The sequence below is a fragment of the Arachis ipaensis genome, chromosome B09, assembly GCF_000816755.2.
Source record: "Arachis ipaensis cultivar K30076 chromosome B09, Araip1.1, whole genome shotgun sequence".
Classification (NCBI taxonomy): domain Eukaryota; kingdom Viridiplantae; phylum Streptophyta; class Magnoliopsida; order Fabales; family Fabaceae; genus Arachis; species Arachis ipaensis.
The window spans coordinates 19,491,545-19,513,462 of record NC_029793.2 but is presented as its reverse complement, the minus strand read 5'-3'; the positions used below and the strand labels follow the sequence as shown (position 1 = coordinate 19,513,462).

At 38.2% G+C, this 21,918-nt stretch overlaps 2 long non-coding RNA genes and 1 pseudogene across 3 annotated transcripts; all 3 read right to left on the bottom strand.

Moving 5' to 3' along the window:
* LOC110267052 overlaps positions 1-21,918 on the bottom strand; it is a 50,755-nt pseudogene that overhangs the window by 6,967 nt on the left and 21,870 nt on the right.
* On the bottom strand, positions 372-1,260 carry LOC110267053. Of its 2 annotated transcripts, none has more exons than XR_002354363.1 (2): positions 1,207-1,260; positions 372-498 (listed from the first exon to the last, which is right to left on the bottom strand). It is a non-coding gene; the product is annotated as an uncharacterized LOC110267053 (long non-coding RNA). The 2 variants fall into 2 exon arrangements; XR_002354364.1 differs by lacking the exon at positions 1,207-1,260 and adding an exon at positions 747-878.
* Positions 2,529-3,137, bottom strand: LOC107615180. Its single transcript, XR_002354362.1, has 3 exons — positions 2,989-3,137; positions 2,840-2,889; positions 2,529-2,571 (listed from the first exon to the last, which is right to left on the bottom strand). It is a non-coding gene; the product is annotated as an uncharacterized LOC107615180 (long non-coding RNA).

Below are 21,918 nucleotides of genomic sequence, written 5' to 3'. Positions count from 1 at the left end.
TTTTTAATTTCACAAAGTTAACAATTTTGTAAAAGTTCAATTTTGTTCATAAAATTGCTAGCTTATAAAATATAAATGTGTTCACCTTGCTCTGATTTCATTTCTCCCCCTGGAACTTGGGAAACATCATTTGAATGTTTGTCTACTTTATCCTGAAGTTCATGTTCATCTACATCAAGAATCAGCCCAGTTCTGCGAAAGTCATAGTCCAGGTAAGATAAGTGACGTTGATACAACAAGTCCAATTCACTAAATAATGCCACTTCAAGTAATCACAAGGAACGTTAAAGGAATCATCAGTCAGATTTGATATCAAATAAATAGCACACCTTTCTTGAATTCTCAAATAAATATCATTCTGTAAATCATTCAACACATCGGCGTAAGGGCATGCAAATTCTTTGAATGCCCCACAACATTCTTTGGGTGGATAATTGGGTCCTTTGCATTTGCTTGTGATTATTGTGTAATTCGCAAACTCGAAATTCACAGAACAACCTGCAGATTCAGGGGAAAACCAGTATCATGAGAACAGTTTGTCGCAGATTCCATATATATTTTAACAGTAAGTAATAACGTCTGCAATGAGTTTACAAACAAACCAAGACAAAATTGGCAACTATAAAATCATGATTCATGAGGCGATATTAGATGAAAGACATAAGAAAGTGATTAAGACACATGCTATGTGGCAGCACTTTCCACTTGCCTTGTGCATTTGATAATTGATATCGCCAAACTCTAACCTTTCAGGCTTCAGCATACACATAACAGTTCAAATGTCACGACAAAACCAAATTGCAGCATGCTGAAAATCCTCTATAGATCAGAGACACAGGTAATGCACTAGATTTGCATGAAGTGATGAAAATATACTAAGACATCCTATGAAGATGGATATCTCAAATAAGTAATCAACAGAACTGAAGTAGTTTAATAGCAATCATTATTCAACTATTCATAAGTATTTGTGTTGTTTGTATATACAAGAGTTTATCAGAAATGGTAGACCGAGTCACATTTGAAGTTAGAGTTATCTCTAAACAAATAATGAAAATCCTCATACAGAGCAGACTGATCTCAACAATAAAAGGAAAGTAAATGTGGTTAGCTAAGTCCATATAATTCATCAACTGTTGTTTTCAATTTTTGAATAAAAAATATTGGTAGATCTAAAAGCATAAAGATGTTTAAGAAATTGCAAACCTCTCTTAGCTTGAAGAAGATGGCGAGCTGTATGCTCCTGAGAATCGAAAATTGATGAGGTAATTAGAAAACCCAAACGTTAGAAGAAGAAAAAAAAAGTGAGTCATCAGGAGCTTGAAAAAAAAAGGGAAGTGAATGAAGTTACCAGAAAGAGAAGCAGCAGAAACGGAGATAGACATGAATTGCGTTCAATCATATTGTCCTCAACCTGAATTGCTCTACCTTTTGGCTGAGTTGCCAAATGTTAATCAATACCAACGTCCAGCTTCATATATTGAGAAAATAATTTGAAACTAACAAAATATTGTGGCATAAATATAAGTGCAGTTGTTGAAAATTAGAGAATAGATAAAAATGGGAGGAAAAATGGAAAAGAAGATCTGCATCAGAATAGGGAGATAATTTTCAAACCATTGACCCAATGCTCCTTTTTATGTTAATAATGCACTAGTGCAGACTGTGTAGTGCAACACAAGACACCTCATACATAGCTCCTATCACCTGAATAACCTTAAAATTCTAACAATGGCCAGGTAATTATCACAAGCATACCAATTCAAATTCGGATGAAGGGGAAAGTGCACTTCCAGACACAACTTCATCAATTTGCTGACTCATGGCTTCCTGAAATATGTTGTAGTCAACAAGAATGTACAAAAGAAATTAAAATGCCATAAAAAATGCTACAGAATCAATTAAGGCACACATGAACTACATGTCAAAATGCATAATACACTAACTAGTATGAAGGTAGAATCGATCCATATTCTTCTGTAATTATCTTTAGAGCTAAAGGACATTGATGTGTGCAAACTTTTTGAATCATCATAGTCAGAGCTAATCCAACACTAAAACGAAAACCTAATCCCAGAAAGAAAAGAATTTTCCTATCAGGCTGATGTATATGATAAAACAACCACTATATTTTTGAGTTCGCAAAACACAGCTAAAGAACATCATCCCCAAACCAACAAATGCAGGATCATAAAAATTGAGTTAAAGAAGAACGAAAAGACATTTGCAGCCAGTGGCTAGTAATATCTAATGCTAGCAAGGACAAGAAGAATAAGCCAGGCCTTTACACAAATTCAACACAAAAGTTAGGTTTACATGTGATGCTTAAATGACAGCAAATTATGAACAATTAAAAAGGAGAAAAATCTTACTTGTAAACTTGGGAAAGAACAACAAGTAGACAAACAGTGCTAATTATGATATTAAGAAAGACACATTAATTCAAAGAAACAAAAATCAAACAATGTAAAGAACTATAAGTTTAACAACGCATTCTTTGGCTTGGAGAAACAGAAAGAGATAGAGATAACCTGTTTGTAACCATGTCCAGAATAGCTCCGAAGGTCGACACTGAAACAAGAAAACGAGGTTAATATTAAATAGACTAGTTACCTTTTTAAACTAAACAAGTTAGTATAGAGGAAACGCTGTCCCATTCTGTGGTGAAGACATGCCACAAACCCCCTAAGTCTGAACCCAATATTTTTTAAAACAACGTCTAATCATACCAGTTCAGCAAAACATTACTAGAAAGAGATAATGTGTACATAACACTCGTCAAAGAATTATATAAACAAATAGAATAAAATTGGTATCACCTCTTCATGAAAGATTATACCTTGATTGAATTTGCGAGCGGCCCAACCATCCACAGCATCACATACAAAGCTGGTAACAGAAAATAGCTAGATTATGCTTCAGATCCCATATCATTAAAGAAGAGAAAGTTCAAAAATAGAAAAAAAGTGCATAAAAATTGTATCCCACCTGAAAAAATAGAGAATAGAGAACAATATTTTGTTTGTAAAACATACATGGAAAGCATAGCAATTTAAAAGAACCCAGGTATATCCTGCATCATCACACACATGGTAAATATAGTGTACCCATGATGAATTACGAAAAACAGAATCTAGACATGACAAATATTTCTATAGGAATCTAATAGTGGACAGTGTTTTACTCTATTTCCCTTGAGTAACACCCTTTTGCTTGAAAATTTAGATGCAAACACATGGTATAATCCAACTAATAGCCTCATCCCTCAATGATGGTTTTCATGGATTCATGTTTTACAAAAACCAAATGAGACAAACTTGGTCGGTATAGATTTTCCGCACTACTCTACTGGTGAGTCCTTTATCGAAGTTGAATGACTCCCATAATTTTAATAAACTCAATAAGCATTCAATGCATGAGAGAGATAAAAAATGGTAACAATAGAATAATCAAATACCAACCTATGACTAACGAGATTTTATGTCACATATCCCCATTAGCCCAGATACGTGTTGGAATCTGTGATGCACTCTCAAGCTGTAGCTCAATACTATCCTATTAGGGACTCGCAAGAACTCATGTAGAATCAGGGGTCATACATCAGTTCCACCCCAGATCCATAAGGACGAAGAACGAAAATGCATCATAGAATAGAATTAGACATAAATTAAAGTAGAAAGGTAATTGTATTAATCAATGGGAATCAGCAGAGTTCCTAACCTTAACCTAGGAGGTTTAGCCGCTCATAATTTACATAAAAGATAGTTCTCAGAAGCTGAAGATCAAAAAGTCCTTAACAAAGGTGATCTTGCTTCTATTTATACTAATAAATAGACCTAAAAAGACATTAATAATAAGTAGAAATTACAAAAATGAAATAGACTAAGCTAAAGGTGCGAAAATCCACTTCTAGGCCCACTTGGTGAGTGTTTGGGTTGAGCTTGGCGTCCAACTTGGAGGAGTGGGCGTTAAACACCCACTAAAGGGTGTCCATGCAGCCTTGATGCTCCCTTGGTGGCGTTGAATGCCAGTCTTGGGCATTCAACGCTGGCTTTGGTCCTCTTGGGGTGTTGAACGCCAGAAAGGGGGTAAGTTGGGTGTTCAATGCCCATTTTGCGCAGTAATTTCCAAAGCAAAGCATAAACTATTATATATTGCTGGAAAGCTCTGGAAGTTAGCTTCCCAACGCCATTGAGATTGCATTAATTGGATCTCTGTAGCTCCAGAAATGCTAGTTTGAATACACGGAGATCAGGATCTGACAGCATCAGTTGTCCTTTCTTTACCTCTGAATCAGACTTTGCCAAAACTTACCATTTTTACCCAAAAATCACCTAAAACCATAGAAAAACCACAAAACTCAAAGTAGCATCCAAAAAAGTGATTTTTGCATTAAAACCTACTAAAACATAATAAAACTTAACAAAATATACTAAAAACACTAAGAAAATAGTACCAAAAAGTGTATAAAATATCCGCTCATCAGAACACCAAGCTTAAACTGTTGCTTGTCCTCAATGAAGCTCAGTTCCAAATACTGAATGGGGCTATTAGCTCTTTACTTCTAAACAGTTTTGGCATCTCAGTTTCCTTTGAAACTCAGAAGTATTGGCATCGCTCAGAACTAGAATCTGGATGATATTATGGACTCTCTTCTTTAAGCTCTTCTTGATTCTTGAACACAGCTTCGTTTGGTGCTTTGCACTTTTGAGCCTAACCGTGACTCTAAGCGTTTTGTTTTTCCGTATTACCACCGGATACATAAATGCCACAAGCACTTAACTGGAGAAATCCTTTGGATTCGAATTTAGCTTTGCTTAAATTCCTAGACAGTGGTGCTCAAAGTTCTTAAGCATACTCTTTAGCTTTTGGATCACGACTTTAACTGCTCAGTCTCAAGCTTTTTTCTTGACACCTTCACACCATAAGTATTTAGTTAGGGATAGTAACTCATTTTAGCTTTTTAGGCCAATTTTTTTTACCTTACTAACCATTGATGCTCAAAGCCTTGGATCCTTGCTCTTTTCCTTTTCTTTTGAGCTTTTTATTTTTCTTTTTCTTTTATTTTTATTTTTCTTTTAGCTGCTTTTTCTTACTTCAAGAATCAATAATTTTTTTATTTTTCAGAGAATCAATAATATTTCTCTAAATTCACTGTCCTTTCAAGAGCCAACATACTTAACTTCACTATCAATTATGCAGTATTAATACATATATTCAGAAGATAAATGCAACGCCACCACATCAAAATACTTGAAATAACTTATGATATAACTCAAAACTTATGTATCTCACTATTTCTTTTTCAATTAATTTTTTTTATTTTAAGCATCGTGAGGGATACATTGGATATCTTATAACCAAAATAAAATAAGAAAATAAAACTAAAAAAATGAAATACTAAACATGATCATGAACTTAGAATAGAGAATAGATAGTAAATTAAGGTACAATGAAAACATAAGTAAAACAATTAAAGATGTAAAAGGACTCAACAACCTCAGTGATGGCAGCTACTGCTCCCTCTGGAAAATCCAATGGAGCGTTTGATCTCCTCTATGTCACGCCCTTGTCTCTGCTATTCCTCCATTAATCTTCTCTGATTTTCTATTATTTCATGGAGGGTACTGGCGTGCTCCCTATGCTCTACTCTCAGCTGCTCCACATTTGAGTTGAACTCCCCTATTGAGGTATTCAGTTGATCCCAATAGTCTATGGGAGAAAAATACATCTCTTGAGGCATCTCATGAATTTCTGGTGGAGGCGGCTACACAGGTTCTTGTTGTGGTCCGTGCGCCTGCTTTCTCACATGCTCTATCTTTCTCTTTGATGGGCTTATCCATCTCTATGAGGGTATCTCCAGCTATGCCAATTCCAGTTAAATTGCATAGGCGATATATGAGGGGTGGGAATGCTAACCTCGCTTGGGTGGAGGTCTTTTCAGCCACCTTGTACAATTCTTGAGGTATCACCTCATGTACTTCTACCTCATTCCCGAGCATAATGCAATGAATCATTATTACTCGATCAATGGTAACCTCGGATCGGTTACTTGTAGGGATGATGGAGCGTTGGATAAACTCCAACCATCCTCTAGCCATGGGCTTGAGGTCAAGCCTACCCAGTTAGTAGGGATTGCCTTGTGCGTCTCTTCTCCACTGTGGTCCTTCCACACAGATGTCCCCAAGGACTTGATCCATTCTTTGGTCGGAGTTGACCCTTCTAGTGTAGGAATGTGGGTCTCCTAGCATCTGAGGCAATTGGAGCGCAACTCTCACACTTTTCGGGCTAAAGTCTAAAAGTTTCTCTCTCACCATGGTTCGCTAGTTATTAGGCATTGGGTTCACGCTTGTATCATGATTTTTGGTGACCCAAGTATTGGCGAAGAATTCTCGCACCATTAGTGTTTCGACCTCTGAAACAGGATTGGTTAGAATTTTCCAATCCTTTCTCCAAATCTTTTGTTGGATTTCCGGATACTCCCCCTTTTTGAGCTTGAAGGGGACCTTAGAAATCACATTTTTTTGCCTTACCACATCATAGAAGTGATCGTGGTATACCTTGGTGAGGAATCTCCATGATTCTCAAGGTTCGGAAGTGGAAGAGGGAGCCTTTTCCTTTCTCTTCCTTGAAGCTTCGCTAGCCTTTGGTGCCATACTTAGGAATGGAGAAGTCAAAAGCAAAGCTTTTGCAACACCAAAGTTAAGAACTTTGCTCGTCCTCGAGCAAATATGAACAAAAAGAAAGAAAAAAGTAAAAGAGAGAAGGAAATGATAGAGATAGAGGGGGAGGAAGGCATCGGCCAAGTGGGGGAATGTGGCGGAAGAAGGTTGTGAAAAGTGTATAGGGTTAGAGGAAGAGAGTGTTTAGGAGGTGCGTGTGTGTGTGTATGTGTATAAAGGGTTGTATGAGGGGGTATATATAGGATGGGGATGGGGTAGGGTTCGGTTTTGTGTTAGGGAAGAATGTGTGTGAAAGGTTTGAATTTGAAGTGGGTGGGGTTGATGGAAATTAAAGTGATGGGATTTATGATGGTTTTGGGGGAAGAGTGTGTATTGGAAAGAGGGAAAGTAGGGTGTAGATTTCAAGGTTTAGAAAAGGTGGGAGGGAGAGAAGAAAGGTGGGGTAGGTGGAGATTCTAGGGGACCCACTAGCTGAGAAGCTTCCAAACTTGAGCAGCCTGCCCCCTACCTGGCGTTCAATGCCAGGAATGGGCATTGGACGCCCATAGGAGGGTCAAAATGCAGGCCTGGCTGCTCCCTTTAGGGCGTTAAACACCTAGCATTGCTCCTTGGCTAGCGTTCAACACCAGTATATGCTCCCTATGGGGTGTTGAACTCCCAAAATGGTCCTTCTCTGGTGTTCAACGCCAGTTCCTTACTCCCTTAGGGGCATTGAATGCCCAGACTGCTCCCTGTCTGGCGTTCAACGCCAGCTATTCCTCTTCTAAGGGCGTTGAACGCCCAGAAGGGATCAGGGAAAGGGTCTTCTCAGCTCCTTAGTGGGTGCTGCACGCCCAACTTTCTCCTTGTCTGGCGTTCAACGCCAACAAGGGACTCCCCAGTGTGTTCTGTTTTTAGTTCTGTATGTCTCTATTTCTGTCCTAAGTGCTGCACATGATCACAAATGTCAAGAAGCAAAGGAAAAACTATAATATAAAACTTAAAATAAATGAAAAGAAAATGAAAACACTATGCTAATGGTTGGGTTGCCTCCCAATAAGCGCTTCTTTACCGTCATTAGCTTGACAGATAGCTCCTTTACGGAGGTAAGTAGGGGCTTAGATCTTCATCCCTCACAGTGAATTCTCTTTCTGTGTTCTCATGAATGAGCTCCACATGCTCTAGAGATAGGATCTGGTTCACAGTATGCAAAATGACTGGACTCTTTGTGAAGACAACTCTCATACCTGGTGAGAGGTCTTTAGTGGGAACTTTCTTGTTCCTCCAGCCTTTAGGTACCTTCTTCTTAGTGCCTTCCTTCCCATTGCTTGATGATGGTTGTCCAACACCAAACTTAGAGTTGGTGTCTGGGGGATCTGTAAAGCTCTGTACTAAGAGGGAAGGCTGGAATACTATGTACTGCACAATGGTACCTCCTTTGTCAGAGAGAGACTGAGGGCTGGGGATCTTGAACAGGATGCAGTCCTCATGCAACCTCAAAACTAACTCACCTCTTTCCACATCAATTATGGCCTTTGCAGTATCTAAGAAAAGCCTTCCAAGGATGATAGATTCATTTCTGTCCTTCCCAGTGTCTAAGACTATGAAATCTACAGGGATGTAAAGGTCTTCAACCTTCATTAGGACATCTTCCACCATGTCATATGCCCTTTTCAGAGACTTGTCTGCCATCTCCAATAAGATCTTGACACGTTGCACCTCCAGAATTCTCAACCTCTTCATCACAGAAAGAGGCATGAAGTTGATGCTTGAGCCAAGGTCACATAGTGCCTTTCCAAAGGTGATGGTCCCTATAGTACAGGGAATCAAGAAGCTTCCGGGATCTGGCAACTTTTGAGGGAGCTCTTCTGGACCAAGTGGTGCGCAAAAGTTGTGATTACACTTTGATTATGTAAAATTTATCGCTCTTTCTTTCCCTGGTAATGGCGCCAAAAACTTGATGCCAGTACCATGGTTCACAACTTCGCACAACTAACCAGCAAGTGCACTGGGTCGTCCAAGTAATACCTTACGTGAGTAAGGGTCGAATCCCACGGAGATTGTTGGTATGAAGCAAGCTATGGTCACCTTGTAAATCTCAGTCAGGCGGATATCAAATGGTTATGAAGTTTTCGAAAATAATTAATAAAATAGGGATAGAATTACTTATGTAAATCATTGGTGAGAATTTCAGATAAGCGAATAGAGATGCTTTCGTTCCTCTGAATCTCTGCTTTCCTGCTATCTTCATCCAATCAGTCTTACTCCTTTCCATGGCTGGCTTTATGTAATGCATCACCATTGTCAATGGCTACTTTCGGTCTTCTCTCGGCAAAATGATCCAAATGCCCTGTCACGGCATGGCTAATCGTCTGGAGGCATCATCCTTGTCAATGGTTTACATCCTATCCTCTCAGTGAAAATGGTCAACGCACCCTGTCACGGCACGGCTATTCATCTGTCGGTTCTCGATCATGCTGGAATATGATTTACTATCCTTTTGCGTTCTGTCACTACGCCCAACAATCGCGAGTTTGAAGCTCGTCACAGTCATTCAATCATTGAATCCTACTCGGAATACCACAGACAAGGTTTAGACTTTCTGGATTCTCTTGAATGCCGCCATCATTCTACCTTACACCACGAAGATTCCGATTAAGAGATCTAAGAGATACTAATTCAATCTAATGTAGAACAGAAGTGGTTGTCAGGCACGCGTTCATAGGGAATGATGATGATTGTCACGTTCATCACATTCAGGTTGAAGTGAGAATGAATATCTTGGAAGCGAAATAAGATGTATTGAATAGAAAATAGTAGTACTTGCATTAATCTTTGAGGAACAACAGAGCTCTACACCTTAATGTATGGAGTGTAGAAACTCTACCGTTAAAATTACATAAGTGAAAGGTCCAGGCATGGCCGAATGGCCAGCCCCTAAAAACATGATCAATAGTCTCCTAAGATGAACAATGGATTAAAACTGAGACCAAAGATGTCTAATACAATAGTAAAAGGTCCTATTTATAATAAACTAGTCACTAGGGTTTACAGAAATAAGTAATTGATGCATAAATCCACTTCCGGGGCCCACTTGGTGTGTGCTTGGGCTGAGCTTGAGTGCTGCACGTGTAGAGGTCCTTCTTGGAGTTGAATGCCAGCATTTGTGCCAGTTTGGGCGTTCAACTTTGGTTTTGGATCCTTTTCTGGCGCTGGACGCCAGAATTGGGCAGAGAACTGGCGTTGAACGCTAGTTTGCATCATCTATTCTTGGCCAAAGTATGGACTATTATATATTTCTGGAAAGCCCTGGATGTCTAATTTCCAACGCAATTAAAAGCGCGCCATTTTGAGTTCTGTAGCTCCAGAAAATCCACTTTGATCCAAACTATCAATGAAACATAGCTTCAATCATATGAGCGGGACTTATAGCTTTTTGCCTCTTGAATCGTTTTGGCATCTCACTTTATCCATTGAGGTTCAGAATGATTGGCATCTATAGAAACTCAAAGTTCAGATAGTGTTATTGATTCTCCTAGTTCAGTATGATGATTCTTGAACACAGCTATTTTATGAGTCTTGGCCGTGGCCCTAAGCACTTTGTTTTCCAGTATTACCACCGGATACATAAATGCCACAGACACATAATTGGGTGAACCTTTTCAGATTGTGACTCAGCTTTACTAAAGTCCCCAATTAGAGGTGTCCAAGGTTCTTAAGCACACCCTTCTTTTGCTTTGGACCTTGACTTTAACCGCTCAGTCTCAAGTTTTCACTTGACACCTACACGCCACAAGCACATGGTTAGGGACAGCTTGGTTTAGCCGCTTAGACCAAGATTTTATTCCTTTAGGCCCTCCTATCCTCTGATGCTCAAAGCCTTGGGATCCTTTTTATTTACCCTTGCCTTTTGGTTTTAAGGGTTATTGGCTTTTTGCTCTTGCCTCTTGGGTTTAAGAGCTTTGGCTTTTTCTGCTTGCTTTTTCTTTTTCTTTCTATTTTTTTTTTCTTTTTTTTTTCTGCAAGCTTTGTTCTTTGCTGCTTTTTCTTGCTTCAAGAATCATTTTTATGATTTTTTAGATTATCAAATAACATGTCTCCTAGTCATCATTCTTTCAAGAGCCAACATATTTAGCATTCTTAAACAACAACTTCAAAAGACATATGCACTGTTCAAGCATACATTCAGAAAACAAGAAGCATTGTCACCACATCAATATAATTAAGCTAAGTTCAAGGATAAATTCGAAACCCATGTACTTCTTGTTCTTTTGAATTGAAACATTTTTTTATTTAAGAGAGGTGATGGATTCATAGGACATTTATAACTTTAAGACAAAGTTACTACCTACTAATGATCATGTAACGAGGACACAAACATAGATAAGCACATAACATAGAAAACGAAACCAGAAGAAATAAGAACAAGGAATGAATCCACCTTAGTGATGGTGGCGTTTCCTTCTTGAGGAACCAATGATGTCCTTGAGCTCTTCTATGTCTCTTCCTTGTTTTTGTTGCTCCTCCCTCATTGCTTTTTGATCTTCTCTTATTTCATGAAGCATGATGAAGTGCTCTTGATGTTCCACCCGTAATTGTCCCATGTTGGCACTTAATTCTCCTAGGGAGGTGTTGATTTGCTCCCAATAGTTTTGTGGAGGAAATTGCATTTGAGGCATCTCCGGGATCTCATGGTGATGAGCTTCTTGCACCTCTTGAGCTCCATGAATGGGCTCTCTTGCTGGGGATCACCTTCTTCTTGGCCACAACATCATAGAAGTGGTCTTGATGGGCTTTAGAGATGAATCTTTCCATCTCCCATGACTCGGAGGTGGAAGCTTTTGTCTTCCCTTTCCCTTTCTTAGAGGATTCTCCGGTCTTAGGTGCCATCAATGGTAATGGAAAAACAAAAAGCTTATGCTTTTACCACACCAAACTTAGAAAATTGCTCGCCCTCGAACAATAAAAGAAAGAATAGAGGAAGAAGAAGAAGATATGGAGGAAAGGGGGAAGGTGTTGTGTTTCGGCTAAGAGGGTATAGGGGGGTTGTGTTGTGTGAATTTGAAGAAGAATGGAGGGCTTTATATAGGGAAGGGAGGGGGGAAGGTTTCGGCCATATGGGTGGGTTTGGGGGGGAAATTGGTTTTGAATTTTGAAGGTAGGTGGGGTTTATGAGGTAGGTTTATGGGGAAGAGTGGATGGATGTGAGTGGAGAAGAGGTGATGGGGAAGAGAGATTGAGGTGATTGGTGAAGAGTTTTGGGGAAGAGTGTTTATGGGATTGTGTGAAAGAGGGGTGAGAAGAAGTGAGCGGAGGTAGGTGGGGATCCTGTGGGGTCCACAGATCCTGAGATGATCCTGTGGGGTCCACAGATCCTGAGATGACCCTGTGGGGTCCACAGATCCTGAGATGACCCTGTGGGGTCCACAGATCCTGAGATGACCCTGTGGGGTCCACAGATCCTGAGATGACCCTGTGGGGTCCACAGATCCTGAGATGACCCTGTGGGGTCCACAGATCCTGAGATGACCCTGTGGGGTCCACAGATCCTGAGATGACCCTGTGGGGTCCACAGATCCTGAGATGACCCTGTGGGGTCCACAGATCCTGAGATGACCCTGTGGGGTCCACAGATCCTGAGATGACCCTGTGGGGTCCACAGATCCTGAGATGACCCTGTGGGGTCCACAGATCCTGAGATGACCCTGTGGGGTCCACAGATCCTGAGATGACCCTGTGGGGTCCACAGATCCTGAGATGACCCTGTGGGGTCCACAGATCCTGAGATGACCCTGTGGGGTCCACAGATCCTGAGATGACCCTGTGGGGTCCACAGATCCTGAGATGACCCTGTGGGGTCCACAGATCCTGAGATGACCCTGTGGGGTCCACAGATCCTGAGATGACCCTGTGGGGTCCACAGATCCTGAGATGACCCTGTGGGGTCCACAGATCCTGAGATGATCCTGTGTAGTGCCTTCCTTCCCATTGCTTGATGATGGTTGTCCAACACCAAACTTAGAGTTTGGATATGGGAGTTCAACACCAAACTTAGAGTTTGGTTGTAGCCTCCCAACATCAAACTTAGAGTTTAACTGTGGGGGCTTTGATTGACTCTGCTTTGAGAGAAGCTTTTTATGCTTCCTCTCCATGGATGCAGAGAGAGATCCTTGAGTTGTAAACACAAGGTTGTCCTCATTAATTGAAGGATCAATTCTTCTCTGTCCACATCAATCACAGCTCTTGTTGTGGCCAGGAAAGGTCTTCCTAGGATGATGGATTCATCCTCTTCCTTTCCAGTATCCAAGACTATGAAATTAGCAGGGATGTAAAGGCCTTCAACCTTTACTAACACGTCCTCTACTTGTCCACAAGCCTGCTTTCTTAAATTATCTGCCATTTCTAATGAGATTTTAGCAGCTTGTACCCCAAAGATTCCCAGCTTCTCCATTACAGAGAGTGGAGGTTGCTCTTCAGTAACATCCTCATTCTCTTCAGAAGAGGAATACTCATCAGAGCTCACGAATGGCATAAGGAGGTTCAATGGGATATCTATGGTCTCTAGATGAGCCTCAGAGTCATTTGGTTCCTCAGAGGGAAGCTCCTTATTGATCACTAGACATCCCAGGAGGTCTTCCTCCTTGGGATTCACGTCCTCCTCTCCCTCATTGGGTTCGGCCATTTTGGTTATGTCAATGGCCTTGCACTCTCCTTTTGGATTTTTTTCTGTATTGCTTGGGAGAGTGCTAGGAGGGATTTTAGTGATCCTTTTACTCAGCTGGCCCACTTGTGCTTCCAAGTTTCTAATAGAAGACCTTGTTTCATTCATGAAACTCACAGTGGCCTTAGATAGATCAGAGACTAAGTTTGCTAAGCTAGATGAGTTCTGCTCAGAATTCTCTGTCTGTTGCTGAGTGGATGATGGAAAAGGCTTGCTATTGCTAAACCTGTTTCTTCCACCATTATTAAAGCCTTGTTGAGGCTTTTGATCCTTCTATGAGAAATTTGGATGATTTCTCCATGATGAGTTATAGGTGTTTCCATAAGGTTCACCTAAGTAATTCACCTCTGCTATTGCAGGGTTCTCAGGATCATAAGCTTCTTCTTCAGAAGATGCCTCTTGAGTACTGTTGGATGCAGCTTGCATTCCATTCAGACTCTGAGAAATCATATTGACTTGCTGAGTCAATATTTTATTCTGAGCCAATATGGCATTCAGAGTATCAATCTCAAGAACTCCCTTCTTCATAGGCGTCCCATTATTCACAGGATTCCTTTCAGAAGTGTACATGAACTGGTTATTTGCAACCATGTCAATGAGTTCTTGAGCTTCTGCAAGCGTTTTTTTCAGGTGAATGAATCCACCTGCAGAGGTATCCAATGACATCTTAGATAACTCAAACAGACCATCATAGAATATATCCAGGATGGTCCATTCTGAAAGCATGTATTCTCTTAATTTCCTCTTCAGAGTCCTTTCAGGTTCTGGATCAGCTTCAACAAGAATGCCTTTTTCTCTGTCCTTGCTCATAAGAAAGAGGAGAGAAAAAAAAAGAAGAGGAATCCTCTATGTCACAGTAAAGAGGTTCCTGATTGTTAGTAGAAGAAAAGAAGAAGAGAAAAATCTGAACTCAGAAAGAGAGAGAGAGGGTTCGGATTTTTGGTGGGTGAGGGAGAGATGTTAGTAGATGAATAAATAAATAGAATAAGATGAGAGAGGGGAAATTTCGAAAATAATTTTTGAAAAAGAGTTAGTGATTTTTGAAAATAGTTTTTTGAAAAAGGTTAGTAGTTTTTTCGAAAATTCAAAATAAAAATAAAATAATTAGTTAATTAAAAAGAAATTTTTGAAAAAGGGGAAGATATTTTCGAAAATAAAGAGAGAGGGTTAGTTAGGTGGTTTTGAAAAAGGTAAGAAACAAACAAAAAGTTAGTTAGTTAGTTGAAACAAAAATCAATTTTGAAAAGATAAGGAGTTGGGAAGTTAGAGAAGATATTTTGAAATCAAATTTTTGAAAAAGATATGATGAGAAGATATTTTTGAAAAGATATGATTGAAATTAGTTTTTTTTTTTAAATATTTGATTTTTGAAATCTCAATTAATGACTTGATTCACAAGAAATCACAAGATATGATTCTAGAACTTAAAGTTTGAATCTTTCTTAACAAGCAAGTAACAAACTTGAAATTTTTGAATCCAAACATTAATTGATTATGTTATTTTCGAAAATTTGATATAAAAATAAGAAAAAGATTTTTGAAAAATATTTTTGGAATTTTCGAAAATAACTAAGAAATTTGAAAAAGATTTGATTTTTGAAAAAGATTTTGAAAAAGATGAGATTTTTAAATTGAAAATTTGATTTGACTCATGAAAACAACTAGATTTTAAAAATTTTTAAAAAAAGTCAAATCTAATTTTCGAAATTTTAAGAGAGAAAAAGGGAAAGATATTTTTTTTATTTTTGAATTTTTAATGATGAGAGAGAAAAACATGAAAATTATGCAATGCATGAAGATTTTTAGATCAAAACAATGAATGCATGCAAGAATACTATGAATGTCAAGATGAACACCAAGAACACTATGAATGTCAAGATGAACACCAAGAACATATTTTTGAAAAATTTTTAATGCAAAGAAAACATGCAAGACACCAAACTTAGAATCCTTTAATGCTTAGACACTAAGAATTCTAGAATACATATGAAAAATAAGAAAAGACACAAAACATGCAAATGCAAAGATCAAACAAGAAGACTTACCAAGAACAACTTGAAGATCATGAAGAACACTATGAATGCATGATTATTTTCGAAAAATGCAAGATGCACATGCAATTGACACCAAACTTATAACATGACTCAAGACTCAAACAAGAACACAAAAATATTTTTTTTATTTTTATGATTTTATGATTTTTTTTGTATTTTTTTTTAATTTTTTCGAAAATCATTTAAAAAAAAAAAGAAAAATAAGGATTCCAAAATTTTTAATATGAATTCCAGGAATCTTGCCATGTTAGTCTAAAGCTCCAATCTGAGGGTTAGACATGGCTTAATAGCCAGTCAAGCTTTAGCAGAACTTTACATTCAGCAGCCAATTTGCTAAGAAAGATAAAGAAGCTCTTCTCTTGAGTCCAAAAGAATTGAGACATGGCTTTACAGCCAGCCAGGCTTCAACATGCTTTATGAAACACTAGAATTCATTCTTAAAAATTCTGAAGAAAAATACATTTTTGAAAACATTTTTTTTTAATTTTTCGAAAACAAAGGAGAAAATTTTTGAAAGAAATTTTTTTGAAAAATTTTTGAAAATAAAACAAAAAGAAAATTACCTAATCTGAGCAACAAGATGAACCGTCAGTTATCCAAACTCGAACAATCCCCGGCAACGACGCCAAAAACTTGGTGCGCAGAAGTTGTGATTACACTTTGATTATGTAAAATTTATCACTTTTTCTTTCCCTGGTAATGGCGCCAAAAACTTGATGCCAGTACCATGGTTCACAACTTCGCACAACTAACCAGCAAGTGCGCTGGGTCGTCCAAGTAATACCTTACGTGAGTAAGGGTCGAATCCCACGGAGATTGTTGGTATGAAGCAAGCTATGGTCACCTTGTAAATCTCAGTCAGGCGAATATCAAATGGTTATGGAGTTTTCGAAAATTAAGATTTAAAAATTGAAGTAATTAGTAATACAATAGTAAAAGGTCCTATTTATAATAAACTAGTTACTAGGGTTTACAGAAATAAGTAATTGATGCATAAATCCACTTCCGGGGCCCACTTGGTGTGTGCTTGGGCTGAGCTTGAGTGCTGCACGTGTATAGGTCCTTTTTGGAGTTGAACGCCAGTATTTGTACCAGTTTGGGCGTTCAACTCTGGTTTTGGATCCTTTTCTGGCGCTGGACGCCAGAATTGGGCAGAGAACTGGCGTTGAATGCCAGTTTGCATCGTATATTCTTGGCCAAAGTATGGACTATTATATATTGCTAGAAAGCTCTGGATGTCTACTTTCCAACGCAATTAGAAGCGCGCCATTTCAAGTTCTGTAGCTCCAGAAAATCCACTTTGAGTGCAGGGAGGTCAGAATCCAACAGCATCAGCAGTCCTTCTTCAACCTCTGAATCTGATTTTTGCTCAAGTCCCTCAATTTCAGCCAGAAAATATCTGAAATCACAGAAAAACACACAAAATCATAGTAAAGTCCAGAAATGTGAATTTAACATAAAAACTAATGAAAATATCCCTAAAAGTAACTAGATTCTACTAAAAACACACTAAAAATAATGCCAAAAAGCGTATAAATTATCCGCTCATCACCAAGGCACTGCACTCCTTGGCCAGTACCACAGGCTCATCTTCCTCCTCCAACGCCTCTGTATGAGAAGAGTTGGCCTTCAGCTTCCTGAGGATTGCCAGGAACCGAGCAATTTGATCTTCCTTGGACTCCTCATCCTCGTCAAAAGAGGTGTATTCTTCAGGTTCTTCTCCCAGTAAAGGGGGCGTGCAAGTTGACATTATCAGTCTCCTCATGAGCTCTGATTTCCTTGAGCTTCCCAATAGCAGGCTCCTCTTTCAGTTCGGTCACAACCTCCACCATGAAGGCCTTGCACTCTTCCCTTAGATTTACCTCTGTGTTGCTTGGAAGAGTGTTGGAAGGGATCTCTGGGATCCTCTTGCTCAGCTGACCAACCTGTATCTCTAAGTTCTGAATGAAAGACCTAGTTTCAGCCATGAACTTGTGAGTGGTCTTGGAGAGGTTAGAGACTATAGTAGCCAGGTCAGAGAGGCTTTGTGTGGGAGTCTCTGTCTGTTGTTGAAAGGGTTAGAATGATCTGTTGTTGAACCGATTCTGGTTCATTCCACCCTTATTATTACTAAAGCCTTGTTGAGGCTTCTGCTGATCTTTTCCCCCAAAATTGGGGTGGTTCCTCCATTCCTGATTGAAAGTGTTCGAATAGGGATTATTATTGGAGTTTCTAGAGGAGTTTTCCATGTAGTTCACCTCCTCCATTGTGGTCCAGGTGTTGTCAATTGCGTCTAATTCACATGCTATTTCTGGACAATAAGCATCTGAGCTTTGTGTCCCACTCAAGTGCTGAGAGATCATATTGATCTGTTGAGACATGAGCTTGTTTTAATCTAAGATGGCATCTAATGTGTCCACTTCCAAGACACCTCTCTTCTAAGCTACCCCATTGTTCACAAGGTTCCTCTTAGAAGTGTACATATACTAGTTGTTGGCAACCATATCAATAAGCTCATGCGCCTCTTCAGGTGTCTTCTTAAAGTGGAGGGATCCACCTGCAGAGTGGTCCAATGACATCTTGGATGCCTCAGATAGACCATCATAGAAGATGTGTAGCATGGTCCAGTCTGAAATCATGTCAGGAGGACATCTCCTGATCAGTTGCTTGTATCTTTCCCAAGCTTCATAGAGAGATTCACCCTCTTTCTGTCTGAAGGTTTGTACTTTCACCCTGAGCTTGCTCAGCTTTTGAGGTGGAAATAACTTGGTCAAAAATTCATTGACCACCTTCTCGTATGTATCTAGGCTCTCTTTAGGCTGAGAATCCAGCCATAGCCTTGCTCTGTCTCTTACTGCAAAGGGGAAGAGTATGAGCTTGTAGACTTCTGAATTGACTCCATTAGTCTTGATAGTGTCGCATATCTGTAGGAAGTCAGATATGAATTTGTTTGGATCTTCTTGGGGAAGTCCATGAAACTGGTAATTCTGTTGTACTAGAGTGACCAGTTGAGGCTTCAACTCAAAGTTGTTTGCGCCAATGGCAGAAATGGAGATGTTGCGCCCATAGAAATCAAAATTAGGTATAGTGTAAGATCCAAGGACCTTTCTTGTGTCTCCTCCAACTTCTGAATTAGTTGCCTTTGTTGTATCTTCAGCTTCTTATTCTAGAGCTCCTGTGAAATTCCTTACGGCTCTGCTTGCCTGAGCTTGTTGCAGACGCCTTCTTAGAGTCCTTTCAGGTTCAGGATTTGGATCAAAGAGAGGTTCTTTATCCTTATTCCTGCTCATAAACAAGAAAAAAGAAACCAAGAAAAGAAAAGAAAAGAGTCTCTATGTCAGAGTATAGAGGACTCTTAGTGAGATGAGAGATAGGTAAAAGGAAAAGAAAAGGAAGGTATCTTTTAATAAAAAAAAAGTTTTCGAAAATAGAGTGAGAAAGAAAAGGAAGATTTTTGAAAAAGAAGAGAGAGAAAAGAGTTAGAACTTTTCGAAAATAGAAGAGAGAGAAAGAAGAATTAAAGAGACACCAAACTTTTTAAAATTAAAATAAGATAAAACAAATTTGAAAATAAAATAAAAGATGATTTTAAAAATTTTTGAAATTTTAAAAAGTAAAAGTCAATCAAAGATTTTAAAATTTAAATTTAGAAAGAAAGTCAAACAAGATAAGATAAGATTTTTAAAATTTAAGATAGAATATTTGATTTTGAAAAATTTTGAAATTAAAAAGAGAAAGATAAGATACTAAAAAGATAAGATACTAACAAGATACTAAAATTTAAAATTTTAAATTAAAAAGAAAGATAAGACAAAATTTTGAAAATTAAAGAAAAAGATAAGATAAAGATTTTTTAAGATAGAAAAGATAAACAAGAAAAACAAGAATACTAATCAAGACACCAAACTTAAAATTTTCAATTTTAAAAAAAAAATTCGAAAAATTTTAAAAAGGAAAGACAAACACTAGACGAACACCAAGCTTAAAAATTTTAAGATCAAAGAGCATAAAATTTGAAATATTTGAAAAAGAAAAACACTAAAAGACAACAAACTTAAAAATTTTGAAATCAAACAAAGAAAAAAAACACAAAGAAAATTTCAAACACCAAGAAAGAAAAACAAAAGCAATTTTCGAAAATTCAAGAAAAGAAATGAGAACCAAAGGGACACCAAAACTTAAGACTTGACATAAGACTCAAACAAAAGAAAAAGATGACTAAAGATAAAAAAATTTTTGATTAAAGTTTTTTTTTTAAAAAAGAAAATAAGAAACACAAAAAGGAAAACAGTAAAAGTACCTGATCTAAGCAGCAAGACAACCGTTAGTTTGTCAATCACAAACAATCCCCGACAACGGCGGCAAAAACTTTGGTGCGCGAAATTAGAACTCGCACAACTAAACCGGCAAGTGCACCGGGTCGTCCAAGTAATACCTCAGGTGAGTAAGGGTCGATCCCACGAGGATTGTCGGATTGAGCAAGCTGTGGTTATCTTGTAGATCTTAGTCAAGCGAACAGAAAAGATGGTTGGTGTTGTAAATGCATAAAATGGAATAATAGAGAAAGCAATACTGAATTGACGTAGAAACGATGATGGAGGAGTAGTTAAGGCTTCGGAGATGCTTGTTCTTCCAGATTAACACTTCTTACTGTCTACTTCAACAACGAATGATTCATTCAATGATAAGGCTATGAGTGACTAAAGCCAGGGTCAGTGGTCATTCAAGCTGGATGAGGGTGAAGCTCGCGCATTCAATCTTTGGTGATCCTACTCAAAACGCCACAGACAAGGTCGAATCTTCCGGATCGGAGAATGAAGCTCTATGGTTCTAGCCTTAGCGCCACAAAAACATTAGTCACCCATGACTAACGAGATTTTATGTCACATATCCCCATTAGCCCAGATACGTGTTGGAATCTGTGATGCACTCTCAAGCTGTAGCTCAATACTATCCTGTCAGGGACTCGCAGGAACTCATGTAGAATCAGGGGTCATACATCAGTTCCACCCCAGATCCATAAGGATGAAGAATGAAAATGCATCATAGAATAGAATCAGACATAAATTAAAGTAGAAAGGTAATTGTATTAATCCATGAGAATCAGCAGAGCTCCTAACCTTAACCTAGGAGGTTTAGCCGCTCATAATTTATAGAAAAGATAGTTCTCAGAAGCTGAAGATCAAAAAGTCTTTAACAAAGGTGATCTTCCTTCTATTTATACTAATAACTAGACCTAAAATGACATTAATAATAAGTAGAAATTACAAAAATGAAATAGACTAAGCTAAAGGTGCGAAAATCCACTTCTGGGCCCACTTGGTGAGTGTTTGGGTTGAGCTTGGCGTCCAACTTGGAGGAGTGGGCATTAAACGCCCACTAGGGAGTGTCCACGCAGCCTTGATGCTCCCTTGGTGGCGTTGAACGCCAGTCTTGGGCGTTCAATGCTGGCTTTGGTCCTCTTGGGGCGTTGAACGCCAGTAAAGGGGTAAGTTGGGTCTTCAATGCCCATTTTGGGCAGTCATTTACAAAGCAAAGCATAAACTATTATATATTGCTGGAAAGCTCTGGAAGTTAGCTTTCCAACGCCATTGAGAGCGCATAAATTGTACCTCTGTAGCTCTAGAAATGCTCGTTTGAATACACAGAGGTTAGGATCTGACAGCATCTATTGTCCTTTCTTTGCCTCTGAATCAGACTTTGCCAAAACTAACAATTTTCATCCAAAAATCACCTAAAATCATAGAAAAACTACAAAAACTCAAAGTAGCATCTAAAAAGTGATTTTTGCACTAAAACCTACTAAAACATAATAAAACTTAACAAAATACAGTAAAAACACTAAGAAAATAGTACCAAAAAATGTATAAAATATCAACTCATCACATATATACATGAACATGATGTACATGTCAACCATATCAGAACAAAGATGTTCATCCAAGATAAATATTGAAAAAGAGAAACAAAATCATTTCATAAACCAAACACGTAAATATATCTCATAATGAGCTTTCTCAAATCCCATTCAAAAAAAGAAAGAACAATTGAACTTTGTCAGTTTATTATCTCCAAAAGGGGCACTCTACTGTACAGATTAGAGTGGTATAGAGAGAGAATATAATTTCTTTCATAGTTATTTTTTATTATTTTATTATTATTTAAAATATGGGTCCTACCTTTATTAATCTCTCTTTCATTCTATTAAAAGAAAAATCTGTAAATGTACATCTTTACCATATAATTCACTTCTCCAAAAATCTCAAAAACCAAATGGAATCTTCTAATAAAGTAATAATTATTAGCTCAAACTTGCCACTTGTCAAAGATTTTGCGATAGAAAAATCAAAAATAAAGCAAAACACATGAAGTGCCCTACGATTCCTTTTCTACGATACACGAAACTGAAAAATGCAAGAGATTACTCAAACTCTATTTCTAAATGCGAATGGAAAATTTTCTCTATGTCATTTATTTTCTCTATGTAGTATTTACTATTGAG